Source organism: Schistocerca americana, chromosome 2 (genome assembly GCF_021461395.2).
Source record: "Schistocerca americana isolate TAMUIC-IGC-003095 chromosome 2, iqSchAmer2.1, whole genome shotgun sequence".
NCBI lineage: Eukaryota > Metazoa > Arthropoda > Insecta > Orthoptera > Acrididae > Schistocerca > Schistocerca americana.
This window is the reverse complement of record NC_060120.1, coordinates 5,607,140-5,628,378: the sequence shown is the minus strand read 5'-3', so window position 1 is coordinate 5,628,378 and position 21,239 is coordinate 5,607,140. Positions and strand designations below refer to the sequence as shown.

The 21,239-nt window shown below is 45.1% G+C and overlaps 1 protein-coding gene and 1 non-coding gene across 2 annotated transcripts in view; both read left to right on the top strand.

The window, feature by feature from the left end:
• Positions 1 to 21,239, top strand: part of LOC124596588 (transcriptional regulator ovo) — an 858,575-nt gene that overhangs the window by 375,182 nt on the left and 462,154 nt on the right. The gene's annotated exons all lie outside the window — the stretch shown is intronic.
• On the top strand, positions 11,632 to 11,706 carry Trnas-uga. Its single transcript has one exon. It is a non-coding gene; the product is annotated as a tRNA-Ser (tRNA).

Here is a 21,239-nt window from a genome sequence, read left to right as displayed (position 1 = left end):
GACTATGCAATTCGTACCTCTTGTGTCATCCGGCAGTTAGTGAGGTCAGCGCGAACTAAGTGCTTCTCGGAGCTACGAGTTCAGTGTGTTGAGGAACAGATACCGTACTCTGAAAAAGATTGGTGTTCGAACACCTACATGTTCGGAAGTAGTTGTCAAATTCGTTTCTTCGTGATATGCCACAGTTTCCTTTTATGTTTCATCATCCATCAGAGTAGAACACTCGATCACAATGCTCTTGTGTAATGTCATTTTACGACAGCCGAGAGTTGTTGGTGCAGTTTCGTTCAGCTGTTCGGTTCTGTAAGGGTCATAATAAAGAGAAGTGTGGTGTTCAGGCCTGAGGTGTTCGTCAGAGGCTTCCCGCGATCGCAGGTTAGACGACACGAAGGCGTTTTCATAACTGCCTGCGCCTACTGCACGCCCTCCATTTCCCCTCCCTTCCACCCGCCCAGGCAGACAAAATGGTTCAAATGGCTCTGAGCACTATGGGACTCAACTGCTGAGGTCATTAGTCCCCTAGAACTTAGAACTAGTTAAACCTAACTAACCTAAGGACATCACGTTTATCCATGCCCGAGGCAGGATTCGAACCTGCGACCGTACCGGTCTTGCGGTTCCAGACTGCAGCGCCTTTAACCGCACGGCCACTTCGGCCGGCTCCAGGCAGACACACATACACACACACACACACACACACACACACACACACACACACACACACACACACACATTTACCTTCTTTCGTTGCAATGATAGAAACTGTGGGTTTTTGCGTGCAAGCTGCCGCACAAACACCGCTACAGGTAAGTTATGGCTAAACAAGTCGGTGCCGAACGATGTGTAGCAGTAACTATCACAATGGGTTCGTGTTTGGACGAAAGGGTTTCAGTTCTCCGTCCGGGTATCCACATTTATAATTTTCATGGATCCCGTAAGTCGTTTAAGACAAAAAACTGATTTTTTAAAAATAACGCTTTGTTGATACACCTTAACCAGCTTTAACGGTTATACTTTATTTACCAAACCGCTACCGTTTATGACCCATCATCAGTGGTATATAATACAGAGAACGGGAAACAAAGGTTATTCGATCAATCAGCAGTGTCAGTATGCTACAAGACGCTATTAGCAGACAAACATTCAACATAGAACCAGTTAGATGATTTATGCATGGACGTCTACTTCAGTAACATCCACTTAATTAATGAACTAATGAAAAGCCTCTCCAATTGGTTATTTTGGAGCTTTGTTATTTTCTCACGAACCGCACTTTATATTAGGTCATTATCAGGTCATCTGAAAATTCCAAATGTTAATACGCAATATGATTGGCGTTTAGATATTTTTGTTTTTATAATAGGAGATGAGAGACAATGCTTATATGTAAATCTACAGTGCAAATGTAGGAATAATACGCAACTTACGTTATGCTGCCGGCCGGAGTGGCCGTGCTGTTCTAGGCGCTACAGTCCGGAACCGCGAGACCCCTACGGTCGCAGGTTCGAATCCTGCCTCGGGCATGGATGTGTGTGATGTCCTTAGGTTAGTTAGGTTTAAGTAGTTCTAAGTTCTAGGGGACTGATGACCTCAGACGTTGAGTCCCATAGTGCTCAGAGCCATTTCTTTACGTTATGCTGTAGAGAATCAATGTCAAATGTGTTTCAAGTTTACATAACATGTTTTTCAGATATAATGTTAATAGTAAACAATAAAACAGCAAAAGAAGATTTTAGAAAGTTTTTCGCCCAGTGTCTTCGCGAGAAAAATGAGCGTGTCGTAATTTCAAAAATTTCTCAGATTTTAAACTTTTGTAAAACTTTTACAACTATACTTATCTGAAACAAAAATAATAATGATACCATAACGAATCTATATACGAGACTGCGGTGCCACCTTCCTCTTCCTCACCCACGTGTATTACGACCTGCTTACGTTTTACCAGTAATATACTGACACATACAAAGGAAACGAAATAATAACATGCAGAATATAATAGCACGCTATATATGCCACAACAGCAACAGCTGGTAATTAATCAACAACGAAACTGGTATTTTAAGTATACTTTCGAATGGAAAAAAGCACGTGGCTCGCCGATGATTCTGCGTTGTTTTGGACCAACCAACATACGAAGCCAATAAACACGGAACTGCTGACCAAGGAACGACTGGTGTAATCGATCCAAGATATGCAAAAGATACTTCTGAGCAAGGTAGGACTTTAAACGTTTGTCTTCGTTACTTCCGTAACTACTAACATGAACTACAGAGTATTTTTGTGGTTTTTTACGCTAAACATAAAGGAACGCATAGTCGAAGTTTTCAAATGGTTCAAATGGCTCTGAGGACTATGGGACTAAACTTCTGAGGTCATCAGTCCCCTAGAACTTAGAACTACTTAAACCTAACTAATATAAAGACATCACACACATCCATGTCCGAGGCAGGATTCGAACCTGCGACCATCGCGGGCGCGCGGTTCCAGACTGTAGCGCCTAGAACCGCTCGGTCACCCTGGCCGGCCGAAGTTTTGATATGATGAGTGAAAGCAGTAGAGCACTGATGAAATTAGAAGTTGTGCACCATGTAAGCTCCAGGCCGGCAGTCCTACGTTCGCACTGGCAGCAACTATAGTCTCTTAACCTCTTAACTGCTTGCGAAAAATAAATCAGCCGTGAACTTCTGCATACTTTGTACTGACGGCGTACATGGTGTCCCAGAAACTGCAATCAATTGTAGAGGGTGGCTTGAGGAACAAATCGAGGACACGAACTCGTGTCCCGAGACGTCAACCAACGACCGTGATTTATTATTAAATATTCTGTACATCAACAAGCTAGCAGCTTGCCTATCCCCGTTAGAGCAAGCATTGAAAGGAAAACGATGCACGTTCACACTTGGCGATAGCTTTGCTAACAATAGTAAGTGCATGTGAGTGGCACAATAAAAGGCGTCCGTCGTTCGGTTTCGTCACGTATCGGTTTTGTCCGGAACACTTCCAAGTTTTTCTCATCGCTGCCAACGCCAGCGACATGGTAGTGGTAGCGTAAAATTGCGTGGTGAAGTTAAACGTTACAGTTTCTATTTTGTATAAAACTGACATGGTGAGACCGTGGCTGTGTACAATTAATGTAGGTTAATTCTTACAAAGAAGAAAACAGCAACCAGCCACTATTACTATTTCTATTTCTTTAGGTAAATAGCTCCGTTACCGGTTTCGAACTGGCAAGTTCATCATCAGACGGCTGTTGACATGATTTTCAAGATACACTTTACATTATCGTCCGTTTTCAATTTTTATTATTCCACTATGGCGAAGTATTTTTGGTGTGTTGTTGCGCGGAATTTTCGACGGCAACAACACACCAAAAATACTTCGCCATAGTGGAATAATAAAAATTGAAAACGGACGATAATGTAAAGTGTATCTTGAAAATCATGTCAACAGCCGTCTGATGATGAACTTGCCAGTTCGAAACCGGTGACGGCGCTATTTACCCAAATAAATAGCAGTATTAATTGTGGCTGGTTGTTGTAAGTAGGCCCTTGATATTGCCATTTCGATATCCATATATAGTGGCAGAAAATGTCGCTGACACACGTCGATATTTAGAAAACATTTCGATATATCGTTATATCGATGTATATCAACACCCTTACTGCGTATATCCGTAGCGAACTTCAATGTGCGCCATGCGCTAACGATGTTTGCAGGCACAAGGAGTCGATCGCGCCAGCAGGGCGAATGACGGATGTATACATTTCGATGTCTTAACACAATATGACTTAACTATTTGACCGACGGTGCTTCGCGAAGTTGTTAGTCGGACTAATAGCAACATTAGTATTACTTATAGATGGAGAAAAAAGTTTACTAGCTGTCTTTCACTCCTTTTGGTGGCATTAGCGTAACGTCGTGTTACGAAGCTGTTAGATGTGCAGTAGCGGGTTATCAAATGCGATGGAAACGATACTTAGGAACAGTGGTAAGATGAATATAATTTTTGTCCATCTTCGGTGAATGATACTGTGGACAACGTCAGTCCTTGCCTTTCAGTATTTCAGGGTGAAGAAACTCGTAATAAAATATTACAGTTTTATTTCTAAGTAGTAACAGATTAGAGGGTAACAGGTAATGTCATCAACATTCTGTTAAACATAATTTCTACGATCCTATACCCAGTGATGTCGTGTGGAGACGATAGCACTGACCAGGAAATGTGGACACGACCCATTGATTCGACTGCTGACATGTGGTGCTCTCATGGAGTTAAACAGTAGAAGCCCAACACTTGCCTGTCACCGTAGACATCCTTAGCCAATGGGAAACCACGTGAACGATAAATGTCATACAGTATGAATATAAATCTTAATACTAAGCTGGGTATCATCGCAAGTTATATTTAAGTAACAATTTATATGTTCTGAATTTTTCATAACATTACGTTAAAATATAATTGACCCACCAAAGATGTGCAAAGAAGGGCAGCTCGTTTCATGCTATCGCGCAATAGGGGTGAGAGTGTCACTGATATGATACGCGAGTTGGGGTGGCAGTCACTGAAACAAACTGCGAGATCTATTTAACAAATTTCAATCACCAACTTTCTCTTCCGAATCCGTAAATATTTCGTTGACACTCACCTACGTAGGGAGAAATGATCATCATAATAAAATAAGAGAAATCAGAGCTGAAACGGAAAGATTTAGGTGTTCCTTTTTGCCACGCGCTATTCGAGATTGGAATGGTAGAGAAGTAGTATGAAAATGGCTCGATGAACCCTCTGCCAGGCACTTAGTTGTGAGTTGCAGAGTAACCATGTAGATGTAGAACAGCATCATGTTATTAGTCTGCCCTCTGTGGGACTTTGTGTAAACCAAGGATTGGTTGTTGGGCCCCGCTGGTTACTAGCGACTTGGACGACTTATCGAGAGCGGTCAGAGATGCTACGCCGCTACCATTCTGCATTCGGCTCGACTGCGTGCGGTCTTCATATCTGCGTTGGTTGTTAAGTCGTCCTTGTATGTTCCGAAGATGATACGCATCGGGTCAAAACCTGTCAGCACTTACGTATAAAATCGTGTTTTATGGGATTAAGACTGTTCCGAATAATATTTTATTACTAGCTCATTGCGATCGATGCTGTTCCCAATATTTTGACAAAGATTAACAGAGAAACTCGTTCTCCTCGTCTCACGCACACGCCTTCCAGGAATCAACTGATGTTGACGAATAAGATCGTGAAGGAGGGAATCCCCATCCGATGTGTGGACAATTTCTAGTGGCGGGGAAATGACAGTAATGTCCTGCACTTCCGGGAATGAAATGAGGCGCGATACGCCGCACGCCGAGAGCACACTCAGCACCAGAAGGCGTAAGAGTGCTGCTGGAACACAGCGTAATGAACCGGAGCGCAGGATTTCGTTGGGAGAAACGTCTGCCAGATTTGCGGAAGCGGGCCGTGCCCCGGCCGGCTCACCGTGCCGTCTCCTGCACAGCCCGCCCCACTTCTGGCCGACGAGTACGTACAACACGGCGCCGGCCGGCTCCCAGTTAATTTCCGCGGCGGGCGGGGAATCGCTGGCGATAAGCATCTCCCCGCCGGGCCTGCCCCTTGTTGGCTGTCGGAGCGCCGCCGTTGTTGGCCCGGACCTCGTACATTTCCGCCGCCGTGTTCCGTTGTTCGACTCTGCACGTAGTTTTTTTGTTTGCTGCGGGCTCGCTGGTACACGTCTGCGGACTCACTGCTTAAGACAATGGCTGCGTTCATCTTCGGTAGCAGCAACACGCAGATGGCACGAGATTATCTTCCTCCGGCGCCATCGGCGGCAGCCGTACGTCTGCAGTTATCTCGAATTGTGGCCGTTGTCTCGATTCACGGCGGTGCTGGGTGACCCAGTGGCTACTTGCTAGCAGCCAACCGTTTCTCGAGATTCTTGACCCTGTTACGGGAGAAAACTCATTCAACTGGAAGATATGTACGTCAGTCACCTCCCCGTATGAACGTGTGCTCCATCTGATACTGAAAAGCTGCTTCCACATTTGTTACATGGAACATCTGTGAGAAATACTCTCAGAACTTTCGAGACAGTTTGGTTGTAGCAAAACGAGCACAAAAAGTTGTAATTTCAACGATGGGAATGAGTAGTGTTATACGATAACGGCACCAAAATAATACTCCAGTATTTCCGTGCCTGTGGGAAATGTTGATTAAAATTTCATCGTTATCCTAGCTTTTTCTCAGTACAGGAAAAAGCCGTTCCGAAGAATGTTATGAATATACTATCGGTACTAGGTGTAGTTAACGTTACCAGAACGCAGCATTCTCAGAAGAAAAGCACATTCAGTTTATCGTGATCTTTCGAGCTTTGAGAAAGGTCGAATTATTTGCGTGAGGTACGCGGTGCAAGTGGACACTTGTTGGGGGCGGGGGGGGGGGGGGGGGGGGGTTGCAAATTTATGTAAGAAATGTGAAAGTGGGCTCTGTATCTCTGTATCTGACACACATTAATTAATCACACTCAAAAATAATGAAGTAGGATACCTTTAACTACTAAACGAAACAAGAATAACAATTACTTCGGTTTATTTTGATAAATTTATACATAAACGATTGATAAACAATGGCAGTATTAATATAATAAGAATTCGGCACATCCAACCATGAGGTCAGGGGAAAGGATGTGAGTAATTGCACAAGTGAATTAATTGGAATCGTGAAGTCTTCAGTGATCGTCATGGAGTTAATTGAAAGGCTGATGGTACTTCGCACCTCTGGTCGGAAGTGAAAGCAGACTGTTCACTGAATCAAAAAACAAGACTGCTAAGTGAATCTTGAAGTGATCGAATTGTTATGTAATGACTATAATTCCTCTACGCATCATCTCACGGTTGCGATTGGATCTCACCATAGTGTCATAGGTGGGGGCTGAACTCGCTGCAGAATCATTCATTGACAGCAACAATGACCTTCACCAACAGCGAAGTGCGGAAAAGCTTCACATTTGTGCAGGAGTCCCTTGATATATCAGCTCTAGTGGCGGCAGACCATCAGCGACTCTCAGCGCAATCTGACGAACAAGATGAATAAGTTGAAGTGATTTCTGATCTCACGTTTTCTAAAACGAAGCCTCGCATTGCCGCATTTTGTCTCTCTTACTGTATTCATCCTGGTTGGGCTTCAGATCTTCCAAGCACCAACCGATAAAATTGCTCCTTAGAACATCCTAATCCCTTCCCTTGGCTATGGTCTATTCCATTAACCAGTAATATGCGTTCCGCCATTTTACACAGAAAAATGTCGTCTCACTTTCTCTCTGTCTCTCTCTCTGACCAAAGACGTCGCCCTTGTCGGCACGACAGAGCCTCTCTGGATAACTCTTGTTTACTTATGTTAGCCAATCCCTATGGGTCTTAATCACGTAAACATTTGGTTTTTGTGAAGTCAGCATGTCCAATGGCTTCTCACGCCTTCGAAGGCCCAGAAGTTGGGGTGGTGTCCGGTGCTTTAGAGAAAAACGCAGTTTGACGTTTTTGTGCACAATAGCGCCGTATGCTAGAAAGTTCCTCCTCTTCCTACTCTCCCGGGCTGTAAAATGTTATGCTGCAGGGGACTTTTGCCACAGAAGATCCTATCTGTGTTCGTCCACAATGCTTTGGATGCCGCTGTGTGGCAATACAAAGTGCTGTCCAGTCCGTGGACTTCGCTCAGGCATCCTTCTGCAAAATGGTTCTGAGCACGGTGGCGTACTTTTACTCCCATGGCATCCCGTGTGCTTCTGCATCGTCCAAATACTTTCAATGTCCTCTCATTTATAAAAGGCAACAGCTCAGAATCAAGAGTAAATAAAGGGTAAGTTTTCATTAGTCAACTGTCGACAATCTATTGTACTGTGGTTTATCGTACGCCTCGGTGCTCAGAGCCATTTGGAAAAACGGTTGCTGTTCAATGAGGGCATTAAACACGACAGCTGGCACTAATGCGATTACTGCATAATGGGTTGTGATGAAATGGACGATAAAAAACAGTTTGGCACGAAGAGTAAGTACAGATACTTCGCCGCGCTGGGTAGCCGTGCGGTCTAGGGCGCTCTGTCATGGTTCGCGCGGCTGCCCCCGCCGGAGGTTCGACTACTCCCTCGGGCATGGGTGTATGTGTTGTCCTTAGTTTAAGTTATATTAAGTACTGTGTAAGCTTAGCAACCGATGACTTCAGCAGTTTGGTCCCGTAAGCCGATAGCACAAATTTGCTAATTTACAAATCATACCAGCAGGACTACATGATGAGAATGCAGAATTATTCAATTTGCACTGAGGAACAGATGGATGTTCAAAATGTTCAAATGTGTGTGAAATCTTATGGGACTTAACTGCTAAGGTCATCACTCGCTAAGCTTAGACACTACTTAACCTAAATTATCCTAAGGACACACACACACACCCATGCCCGAGGGAGGACTCGAACCTCCGCCGGGACCAGCCGCACAGTCCATGACTGCAGCGCCTAAGACCGCTCGGCTAATCCCGCGCGGCAACATATGGATGACAATAGCTGAAATCAGGGCAGAGATTACAGACAGCTTGTCATCACAAACTCTTGAAAACAGATTACCCAAGCTGTATTGAGAAATCGAGTTGCCAGGCATTGTTCGCCGCTGACATAACACAGCAGACGACAGAGGCGTTCGTGGTGCAGATTCATAGTCAACTGGGACATTAGTGCCATTCCGTGGTGTTGAGCAACGAGTCTCTCTTCTGCTTTTGATGGTCACATCAACGCCGGTGTGTCCGTAGACGACCTGGCCGGAAGGTCACAGGAAAGAGCGACTCTTGAGATACATACCTCTCCATCTATCGTGTAGGGAGTTATTGGATGTGGCAACAGAACTGCTTTGGTAATTCTTGAAGGGAGTCTGAACGCTTACCAGTATGTGGCAGGAAATTCTTTGACGAAGATGACAAGTGTCATATTCCAGCGCAAAATGCAAGAGCACGCACTGCAGTTCACACAACGCGGATGTCCTGAGGACATGCACAGACACTTGACTGTCCTGTTCAGTCCCCCGATCTGACACCCGTAGAGCGTGTATGGAATACGATGGCAAGCTTTATATTGTCATACCAGTCAAGAGCCAGCAATTTTCACGAACTGAAATAAAATGTCTTTTAGAAACAGCTGGAAATTCGTCGAGATGACATTGGCTGACTGTTTGCATCCTTGCCATATTGGACACAAGAGTGTGTTGGCGCCCATGGGGGTCTTACCACATTCTGGTACTGATGATGATCATCAGTTACAAATGGAATATAAGCTTAGTCATGTAACGCCCGTAATGTGATAAACTTCTTCACAAAGTTTGATAAATATCAGACTGGCGCCGCATGGTGTCTTTTCCTTATTATTTAGGACGTTATTGGTATCTATTCTAAATTATAGACGTCCGACTACATTCAGCGAGGAGTAGAATGAAGCAGTGTAAGAATTATTCTTTTCATTGTTATGCAGATCTTGGTGCCTCTCGCGTCCATCTAGAAAAGATAACCTGAAGATGCCTAAGTAAGCGGACCGCGTCGTTGATAAATAAAAAAACTAAAATTGCAACCAAGACTGTTTTTAACCAATACTGTTAAGCACTGGTTTGCTGTATGCCACATATGGATTGGAAGAATTTCAGTTCTTTTCATTATTAAACGGAATTACAGGACAATAATGTAATCTTCTTACTAGAGTAGTTTAGTTCCCAGATCGAGGCGTTGGTAAGTCGCCGGAGGGAGCCGGCACCACGTCTTCACACACAGGTCACCTGATTCCAGGGAGGGGAGTGGTGAGTTCTGATGTTGAGTGTGATGGAGTGGTTCGAGGAACACAGTGGTTGATGTACTGTCCTCCCAATTCGCCAGATCTGAACCCGACCGAAGACGTCTGGGGTGTACAACAGACGCTGCCGAACCGAAAGCAATATGACAGCGACGTAGCAACTTTAAACGCTGTCGACATGGCGTCCACGTGCTACGTTGCTAGCGGCGTTCTGTATCCCGTCTTTAGTGAATACGGAGTCCTGCAGAGGGCAGTCTAGTAACGTGATGCCACTGGCGGGTCAGTTCTATTTTTAAAGAAATATTATGTAACACTCTAACTGCGCGTCCCAGATGTGCTCGATCGGGTTCAGATCTGATGAGCTGGGGCCAGCACATTAATTGAAACTCGCCACTGTGTTCCTCGAACTACTCCATCACGCTCCTGGCCTTGTGACATGACGCATAATCTTGTTGCAAAATGCCACTGCCGTCGGGAAACACGGTCTGTAAACAGTGTACGGTACTCCTTGGCCGTCATGGTGCCTTGTACGAGCACCACTGGGATCCTGGACGCCCACACGAATGTTCCGTAGAGCATAACGGAGCTTGTCTCTGTCTTTCAGTACTGGTGTCAAGGAGCTATTCCGCCGGAAGACGACGGATTCGCACCCTCCCATCGGCATGATGAAGAAGGTATTGGGATTCATCACACCGTGCAACGCTCTCCCACTGCGCCAACGTCCAGTGCCGATGGTCACGTGACCATTCCCGTCGCAGTTGCCGATTTCGTGGTGTTAACATTGGCACGTGCATAGGTCATCGGCTGCGGACTCCCACCGTTAGGAGTGTTCAAACACACTTGTACTCTGCATAGCGTTAAAGTCTGATGTTAGTTCCACCACGGTTCGCCGCCTGTCCTTTTTTACCAGTGTGCCCAGCCTAAGACGTCCAACTCCTGTAGTGAGGGCTACCGGCCAACCCCGCGACATCTGCACGTCGTTTTACCTCGGTTTCGCCACTTGTTGAAGAGACTCACCGCAGCACTCCTCTAACACTCGAACACCCGACAAGCCATCCGTTGTCCGAAGTGCTCTGCCCTCGGTCAAACTGAGATAGCTCGCGCGCCTTCCCGATTACTCACACGGATACTACGTACGCTCACCGATACTACTTCCGCCGAGTCTGACTAACAGTCATTCCTCGCCAGGCGACGCTGCTATCGCCTGAACTCACCTATATCGATAATAGCTCGGTGGTCATAATGTTGTGGCTGATCAGTATTGCCTCGGTATTTCGCCTCTGCTACAATAATGACGTTCGAATTAGTTTCATTGTGACACACTATCCGTGCAGTTTCCTTTAGCCAGTTACACGTGACTAAATGGCAGCGTACTCCATAGAGTGGCACAATGGTCTGAGCATGTAGATGATCTGAAGGTGGCAATTCAACTTGCCGAAACTAGTTGTTTATATACACTGTTTCCAGAATGAGATTTTCACTCTGCAGTGGAGTGTGCGCTGATATGAAACTTCCTGGCAGATTAAAACTGTGTGACCGACCGAGACTCGAACTCGGGACCTTTGCCTTTCGCGGGCAAGTGCTCTACCATCTGAGCTACCGAAGCACGACTCACGACCGGTACTCATAGCTTTACTTCTGCCAGTATCTCGTCTCCTACCTTCCAACCTTTACAGAAGCCATGTCTCCGCTATATCCTTTCTTTCAGGAGTGCTAGTTCTGCAAGGTTCGCAGGAGAGCTTCCGTAAAGTTTGGAAGGTAGGAGACGAGATACTGGCAGAAGTAAAGCTGTGAGTACCGGGCCTGAGTTGTGCTTCGGTAGCTCAGTTGGTAGAGCACTTGCCCATGAAAGGCAAAGGTCCCGAGTTCGAGTCTCGGTCGGGCACACAGTTTTAATCTGCCAGGAAGTTTCATATCAGCGCACACTCCGCTGCAGAGTGAAAATCTCATTCTGGAAACATCCCCCAGGCTGTGGTTAAGCCATGTCTCCGCATATCCTTTCTTTCAGGAGTGCTAGTTCTGCATGGTTGGCAGGAGAGCTTCTGTAAAGTTTGGAAGATAGGAGACGAGGTACTGGCAGAAGTAAAGCTGTGAAGACCGGGCGTGAGTCGTGCTTCGGTAGCTCAGATGGTAGAGCACTTGCCCGCGAAAGGCAAAGGTCCCGAGTTCGAGTCTCGGTCGGTCACGCAGTTTTAATCTGCCAGGAAGTTTTATATACACTGTATTCACCGCGATGTGGGTAAATGAACTTATCTATTAAGAAGGTTAATTATTCTATTTCAGAGATCGCTCTCCTGCTGACAATGTCAGATAACCGGAATGAAACTAGTTCGAACGTCAGTGTTGTATCAGAGGCGCAATACCGAGGCAATATGGCAGGAGCAACAATGATTCTCCCACAGCGATAGCGGAAAGCGTCTTGGAAATTCCTTAGCACTCCACCGACCGTTCGCCGATGCTCTCGCAGTGGCTGCGCGCTCGCAGGAAGGGAGGAAGAAATGTTAATGGCGTGCCTTGCCACCTCATTTAACGTAAAGACCCACTGAACGCCTCATTTGCTGGCCTACCCGTGCCTCTGCTTCCGAGATTCCGCATTCGAGAGAAACGGCCGCAGAATCGTAAAAAGGCGGCGGCCCCTGCTGCGTTTGCTGATTGGGTGACAGGCTGGCTGCAAGAAGTGACGTGCTGTCGGCGCTACGAGCCATTGTTTGCAGTGGCCGCGACCCCCGCGTGCTTCTCCAGCGACAGGTCGCGGGCGCTTGTGCGACTGGCTTGTCTCCACCTCTTTACAACCACTCCACTCTGTTGGTTGCAATTGGTTATGGAAATAATAGCAAGACGTGCAGGAAAAAAAAATCATTACCACCGTAAGGATGCAGCATTCCATGAAATCCCTGCCGACCTTGTGAGGTGAGACAAAAAAAAAAAAAAAACCTGTGGTACATTGTTTGCATGGATATTTGTAATTCTCATTATGGATTTCAAAACAGCACATGATTAATTCCAGTTCTTCTGCGGTAGAGGAAGAAATTTGTACCCAGTTACTTGCTCTCAACTTGATTAAAAACTCTCGAAAACATTCGAGTTTGGCAGTCGAAAGCGTTACTGCTCTTCCGTCACGCAGCTCCTCAATTAACAGCTCCTCAATTAATCTGTATAATTATCCTCTTATTTATATGGCGAAATCTCGAAACCACCAAACCGAGCGAGGTGGCGCAGTGGTAAGCACACTGGACTCGCATTCGGGAGGACGACGGTTCAATCCCGTCTCCAACCATCCTGATTTAGGTTTTCCGTGATTTCCCTAAATCGTTTCAGGCAAATGCCGGGATGGTTCCTTTGAAAGGGCACGGCCGATTTCCTTCCCAATCCTTCCCTAACCCGAGCTTGGGGTCCGTCTCTAATGACCTCGTTGTCGACGGGACGTTAAACACTAACCACCTACCTACCCGAAACCACCAAAAGTGAATGTAACGTGTATATGTTTATCTATAGCCAGTTTCGGACAAGCAACCATTTTCCAGTCACGGAAACCATTACATCAGGTTAAAGGATGGTTCCTTAGCGTAAAATACATTATTATCATCGGTGCAGCATCTGTCACTTTTACATGCGTACATTGTTCGAGACATTAACCTAGATGCAGTGGTATCCGTGACTCAGTCTCTTGACTGATTATAGATAAATTAATACACTGTAGCAGGCCACTGCATGGGCTGGCTTGCTACTTTATACAAATTTCTCGGGAATCATTTATCGGCATAATACACATCAGCTGATATGTTATTCAGAAAAAAAATTATGTTACCGAAGCACCACAGGTCCATGTCGTGAGATTATGTTACTGAAGCACCACAGGCACGTGTCGTAACGAAATAAAATCGCGAAGAACAATATTAACCAAATAGTAAAAAAGAACTTAGTGAATTGTTGTTCAACTCTTGTGTCAATTTGTCTCTGCCAAACAACGTCGTTAGAGGATGGAAATTTTACGGAAGAAATCAAGTTCAACGCTACGCGGCCGGTGTTCGTTTTAACTACGGTCGCTGGAATACATCATGAACTGCGTGCTGTCTCGAGGTGCAGTCTGTTACGCAGATGCACGCGAATGGCGAGGATCAGGCAACAAGTCAGAGCGGCACGTCATGCGGGCAGCGCTAACAGGACATCGACAGCACTGATCTCATTACGGATGCTCTACCTCCATCGATCACAAGCTTAGTACCTAGTTTCACGTTCTGTTTTCCTCCTTCCCAGAAAGGCTCTTTCCAGCAGGTAGAATTGTCCAATAATAACATTTCTTAGAGGAGTACACTAGTGCTCCAACGAATCATTTGCTGACATCTTGTATCGAAATGTAGGGACTTTGTCTCCGTCACCGATGCTGGACAAATACGTGATTTTTTCAAGTAGCTTTAATTCCATAGCGTCTGTATGTTACATTGTTCACTGTTCGTAACGAACTCAGGAGGAATTCATCGTGTAGATTCTGCTCGACAAGAATGCCCTTTTGCATAGAACAGCACTGCATCTCTTCCAAGCTACATTGTCACTGCTATATAAAGAGCTTTCCGGTGTGTAAGACCGTGGATCAACAGGTCTATTTCTTACAGGGTGGTAGCTGTTGAACTATATGAAAAAGAACGTAAGTTAGTTAGGAACTACGGCGTGCACACACTTTATTCAACATGTAAACGGCACTACAGATATTAGGATTTAGGTTACGACGTTCAATGTGCTGCCATCCTTGGTGATGATATGGCGCAGAGGAATAGCAAAATTTTACATGACCCTCTGAAGTGTCGGAACATCAGTACTGTCGATGACATCCAGAATGGCTGTTTTCAGATCAGCAGTGGTTTTGGGATTGTTACTGTACACCTTTTCTTTAATATGGCCCCACAGACAGGGGTCGGATGTGTTCAGATCCGGAGAATATGGCGGCCAATCGAGACCCATGCCAGTGAACCTCCGGGTACCCCAGAGCCAGAATCTGGCTCCAAAACTGCTCCTCCAGGACATCAAACAACTTCCTGCTTCTATGGCGTCGAGTTCCGTCTTGCATGAACCACATCTTGTCGAAATCGGGGTCACTTTGGATAATGGGGATAAAATCGTCTTCCAAGACCTTCACGTACCGTTCGGTAGTGACCGTGTCATCAAGGAATATCCCACCGATCATTCCGTGCCTGGACATTGCACACCAGTCACCCGTTGTCGGTGAAGAGACCCTAAATACGCCAATTTTGCTTATTAACGAACCCATCCAAATGAAGGTTGGCTTCGTCGCTAAACCAAACCATACCAACCATACTAGTTTCCATCATGCCCCGCGGCCAACAACCGAGCAGTCTGAACGTCCTAACGCAAACGGTTCAGAAGTTACGGCGATTTTGCTTCATATAGTTCAGTAATTGTCACCTTGTATATTAGACGATTCAGCTAGAGTTGCTCTAGCAGCTTCGTCAGTTCCGCGTTCCCCCGAACGTCGATAAAGCGGCAGAAAATCATCCTGATAAGCTCTGAATGCGTTACTGATGCTACCATTATGTATTCACATAATATAACTCAAATCCTAGTTAAGGTAGTAAGAAGTTCTTTGCAAGAAGTCGAAGACTAAAAATGTTTTATAACCATTCATTATCCTAGTACAAGGACATTTGTTAAAGTTTTTGATTAAAACTAACGTTATTAACGTTCTACACCATTATCTTTCATGTCAACATAGCCGGCCGCGGTGGTCTCGCGGTTAAGGCGCTCAGTCCGGAACCGCGCGACTGCTACGGTCGCAGGTTCGAATCCTGCCTCGGGCATGGATGTGTATGATGTCCTTAGGTTAGTTAGGTTTAAGTAGTTCTAAGTTGTAGGGGACTGATGACCACAGAAGTTAAGTCCCGTAGTGCTCAGAGCCATTTGAACCATGTCAACATAATTGCAGCCGCCTATTTGTAGTGTGTAACATGAGGCTTTGTAACGTAACTATGCCGCTGCGTGAGAAACAACATGCGGTAATCGAGTTTCGAATTCGAAGAGTTCATCCAGATACGGAGAGCCTCTCCTTCAGCAGGACAGTGGCAGGCCACACCGAGCGCTAGTCCGACGACTGTCATCCATCATCTTCCACAGAGTCCCGAATTGGCCCCATCCGATTTTCTGTTTCCAAAACTTAAAGAACATCTTCGACGACTTCACTTTGGTAGTGATGAATCGGTGCAAGCAGGGGTGAGGTTGTTGCTCCGGCAACAGAGTCAAACACACTGCAGTGACCGTGTCAACAAACTGGTCTCTCGTTGGGATGTGCTCGTCTCCAAGGTGACTATGTTGGGAAATAAAGACGTAGAGCGTTAACAACGTTTGCTTTATTTAAAAACGTTTGAGAGTTTTCACATAAACATTCGGAGGCTTTATTCTTTACTGCGTCGTAGTATTATTCTTAAAGCATGTTGTAATACATATTTAATTGCTTACGCTAGCTGAAATGGACAAGGATCGGGAGAGAAGTTGACTATCGTTAGCTCAGTGATATCATCTTGGCATTCGGTCACAACAAGATAAATGCGGACGACCAGATAAGGATGTAAATCTGATTGTTTTTGAATATGAGTGTTTTGTGCCATCTTACTCGGTTACATCAGTAATTACGAACTCTCGCTAGGAAGTACTGTTAAACGCCTGTGCCAGATCTTGAATAAAGCTGTCTTCGTAAAGAAATTTATCGTCTTATATCTGCTATTTCACTCCTGTGCTTTCTACATTTCATATACCTCCTTGAGCAAAAACCTGCGTTGTATCCTTACATTACCTAGAGGCCTTCGTTTATGTTACTCGTTCCAAAGCTAAACGTATGCAACCTCACTTCCTAGAGTAAAATGCTGTATTGTTCAGACGTCTGTCTGACGCAGCAAACAAGTGCGAGCGTGAATTCCGCCCGGTGGTATTCTGCAATTATCTGTCTCAGCACACACGCCTAGTTCACAGTAAATAACAACCCTGTCTGACATTTCACGCACCACCGCTGCTGCTCCGATGTGATGGTGCAAAATCTAGCGAATACTGTGCAAGGCTGCAAAAGTCACCTTGGGGCACCACGTTTCTTTATCGTTGCCGCCTGTGAATGGTTTACAACCGTCTCAGTTGTTCTAGAACAGTTCTTATTTTCAACAAAATCTCGTGGCGCCCTCAAACCCTCTTTCGAAACAACAAAGTATCTCGTATTTACTTCATCCGTAGTGTTGGATTTTCTTTGTCTTTTATTCTTCACATGGCCTGATAAGGTGCCTTCTTTCAGCACGCTAGACCAGTTTCTTTTACATCGCCTCATTTGTTGGTTGATTATGAAGATTGGTACTTTAGAGCTCCGTCCTCTCGTGAAGTTACACTGTTCGTTGTATTCGACCTACGATAACGGTTATTTTCAGGACTCATTTTGCTCGTGGTCTCATGAACAACAGTCCTGCAGCACACAAGCCGTATAGTGCTTTCCACTTATTGTGATGTTCTACCAAGAACTGACGGAAGAATCAGGTAACATAACTTTTTGTGTTGGACATTGGCTAAACTTCAGCAAGCGCCAACTATTTTAGGCAGTATGTCGGTGTATGCGCAATCATGTGATATGTGACAGTTTAGAACTTGTTTCCAGTCTTTCGAATTTCGATTTTTGTAAGACGTTTCGTGACATTTACTGCGGTACTCACTGGCTAAACACGGTCCGTGCGGCTCCCACCGTCGGAGGTTCGAGTCCTAACTTTCAGTTAGATTAAGTAGTGTAGGCTTAGGGACCGATGACCTCAGCAGTTTGGTCCCGTAAGACCTTACCACAAATTTCCAATTTCCAACAGTACATTATTACAAAACTTAACATTCATAGGGTGAAATGCTGAAAGTGCAGTTTATGGTGCGAACATCAGCACTTTAGATGGCAAACGAACCGACGTAAGAGCTCGTGTGAAATCAAAACTGGTCTTCGAGAACTGATATAACTAAAGCTGAAAAAACAAGTTGTACAAAAAGCTGCGTCACTATCAAACTGTGTTGCAAACTGTTACATTTGAAACACTATTTAGGCAGATTGTAGCTTCCATACGTCAAATTACAAGGAAATCAAGTCTGCGTCTATACCTAGACCCATATTCTGCAAAATACTGTGAAGTGCAAGGCGGAGAGTACTTACGACGGCGCCTCTGTTACAGTTTTCTCGCATTCCATTCGCATATGGAGCACGGAAAGAATGGGTATACGCTGCATTTAGTCTGATCTTGTGTTCGTGGTCCTGCGAGAGTAACACATAGTGAGCTGTGCTACATTTCTAATTTCCTCTTCTAACGATATTTTTAATACTTTGTAAATGGGCATCCACTGGGTAACTGGGGATCTTTCATTAGGCGTCTGCCAATTCTGATTTTTCTGTTTTTCCAGGATTTCCTCCTGTGAGTCAGATTAGCATATGACCGATTGTACTGACTTCCTTCGTACACATTCAATACCCTTTACTTGTCCTATCTGGCATCAGTTGCAAATGTTTCAACATCAGTCCAGGACGATTTGCACGAGTGTTTCGTAAGCAGTTCCTTTGTTGACTGACTGCGTTTTCCTAATACCCTATCAGTGATTCGAAATCTACGTCCTCCGCTTTTACATGCGTCCTAGCCTAGGTGATAATATCTTTTCGTATTCCTACAAACTGATACACCCAAGTACTTACACCAGCTAACTCCAGCTGCGACTTAGTGATACTGTAGTTTTAAAACATTACAATTTTGCGTGTTGTGAAACGCATAACGTTACGTTTCCGAGATGTTGTTACGCACCTTCAGGCATTATGGAGGAGGGTAAATGTATCCGTTTGAGTTAAGGAACCCTGCCCTGGAAAACGACGTAAACGATCGGGTACAAAGCCATAAGAGAAAATCGTTCTGATACTTCTGACAGTGGACCTCTTCTTCTGCAAGCTCTTTGCTTTCCTTATTTTGGGAGGAGCTAATATGGCTCAAAACAACACAAAAATTTCCTGTAAACATGGATTCTAAAGTGCATATCTTAAGAGCTATGATCAACACTTGTACATCTTTGCCGCTGTAAGACACATCTCTTCTATTAAACAAGGCGGCCCATAACTCTTATGGTGTGCCTTTTACAGCCCATGTCCACTCGGTTTTTTTTTTCTTGTTTTGATACATACTACCTCCTCCATAAATATGGAAACCAAAGGGCTTGCAAAAGAAGAGGTCTCCTGGCAGATATACCAGAAAAATTTTTTCTTGTAATTTTCGACTCAGTCGTTTTTGAACAAGGGTCTCTTCCCTCTAATTAATACATTTACCCTCCTCCGTAGTCCCTGAAAGTCCGGAACATCTTCACGAAACCACCCTTTAGATGACTGTATCGACTGCAAAAAATTTTAAATTACTATTAATAACCGTTTTGTATATAAAAACCGCCCTTTTGTTGCTGCAGTGAATTTTATTTGTTCGAGACGCTTTCCGCCTTTTATTTTAAAGCATATTCGGTGAAATAGTAATTCGAGTTTTTGGCTGGCATCTGATGGCATGCTGGGGGTCGCTCTGTAACTTCACTCAGGAAACACAAGCACGTTTTCACACTACGAACATTTTCTTCACAATTTTCGTGTTCTTTGCGCTAATTTCTGTGGTGCATTATTATTCTTCTACCACTATCCGTAGACATTTTACGGAAAACTGCGATTTAATGTCGTAAATACTGTGTGTTCACTTTATGTCTCTTCCTATCAATAAATAGTGCGACGTCCAGCATGTGACCAGATGAGAGGAAACGCAGATTCCAGCCAAAAACCGGAATAAGTATTCCACTGAAGATGCCTTAAAGTAAAAGGCGGAACGTGTCTGGAATAAATAAAATACATTGCAGCAATAAAAAGGCGGTTACATTTTCAAAATGAATATGTGTTAGCTTGCGGCCACGCAGGCAATCTTGGTGCAATTAATATCGGCTGCCAGTTTATTAATATACAGAATGAATAACAAGTGCCCAACACAGTTCCCTTGGGTCACGCCTGAACTGGCTTCCTACACTTGTCCATGGCACTCTGTTCAAGACAACATGCTGCGCCGCCCTATCGAGAACTTTTTTATCCAGCCACAAATTTCATTCGATACCCCTTGTGATTGTACTTTCACTAATGAAGTTTGGTGCACTGAGTCAAAGGTTTTTCATTATTACCTAGATCCATGGCTTTCAGGATGTCGTGTGAGAAGATCGTAAGAAGGGTTTCGTATGAGAGATGTTTTCTAAAGCTGCCCGGAGTGGCCGAGCGGCTCTAGGCGCTACAGTCTGGAACCGCCCGACCGCTACGGTCGCAGGTTCGAATCCTGCGCCGGGCATGGATGTGTGTGATCTCCTTAGGTTAGTTAGTTTTAAGTAGTTCTAAGTTCTAGGGGACTGATGACCTCAGATGTTAAGTCCCATAGTGCTCAGAGCCATTTTAACCTTTTTTTTTTTTTTGCCTCTGTGGCAATATTACATTAGCATGCCTGCCAGAGTCGTTTCTATCGATAGGCAAGACGAGGCGGCCGCCCAGGGCGGCAAAATTTTATTTGTTCAGGAAAATAATGGGAAAAAATTAATTTCAAATCAAACAGCAAAAAAAAAAGCATCAAATGAGGAGAAAAAATGGAAGAGAAAAAATTAAAAGAAAGAGGACAAAATTAAGAAGTTGAGGACATTTGTCGTCCTCGACCCTTTTTAAAGGAATTGAGAACAAAGCATGAAAATTGAGGACTGTCTCCATAAAAAGAGGACGTCTGGTCCCCTTAAAAACAATGGTTCAAATGACTCAGAGCACTATGGGACTTAACTTCTGAGGCCATCAGTCCCCTAGAACTTAGAACTACTTAAAGCTAACTAACCTAAGGACATCACACACATCCATGCCCGAGGCAGGATTCGAACCTGCGACCGTAGCGGTCGCGCGGTTCAAGACTGTAGCGCCTAAAACTGGTCCCCTTATTTTAATGATTAAAAGTATAATATGAGATTTGCATTGCTGGTGGCGATGGAGGTGGGGGGTGGGCGGAGGGGAAGAGAAGGATATCGGGGAGACCGCTGGTAGTGAAAAAGAGGGGGCGTCAATTTTGAATTCTCGGCTAGGGCGACAAATCACCTAGAAACAGCCCTGATGCTTGGACGAATGAAAACTTTGCTTAAAGCTTACGTTTGTGCGTACCGACTCGGCGCATACGAGTGGGGAGCGCCCAGTGGCAGATAGGTAGGCACTCGGAATGGCGCAACCCCGACAGGCGGCGGCGGCGGTGCGGCGTCATTAAGGCCCAGCTGAGCCAGTCCGTCAGCGCCGCTGCCGCCTAATGGCTGCTGAATCGCTAATGCGCGGCGGGCCCAGCCAGCGCCGCTTCGGTCCTGCCTGCACGACTTCGCCCGGGGC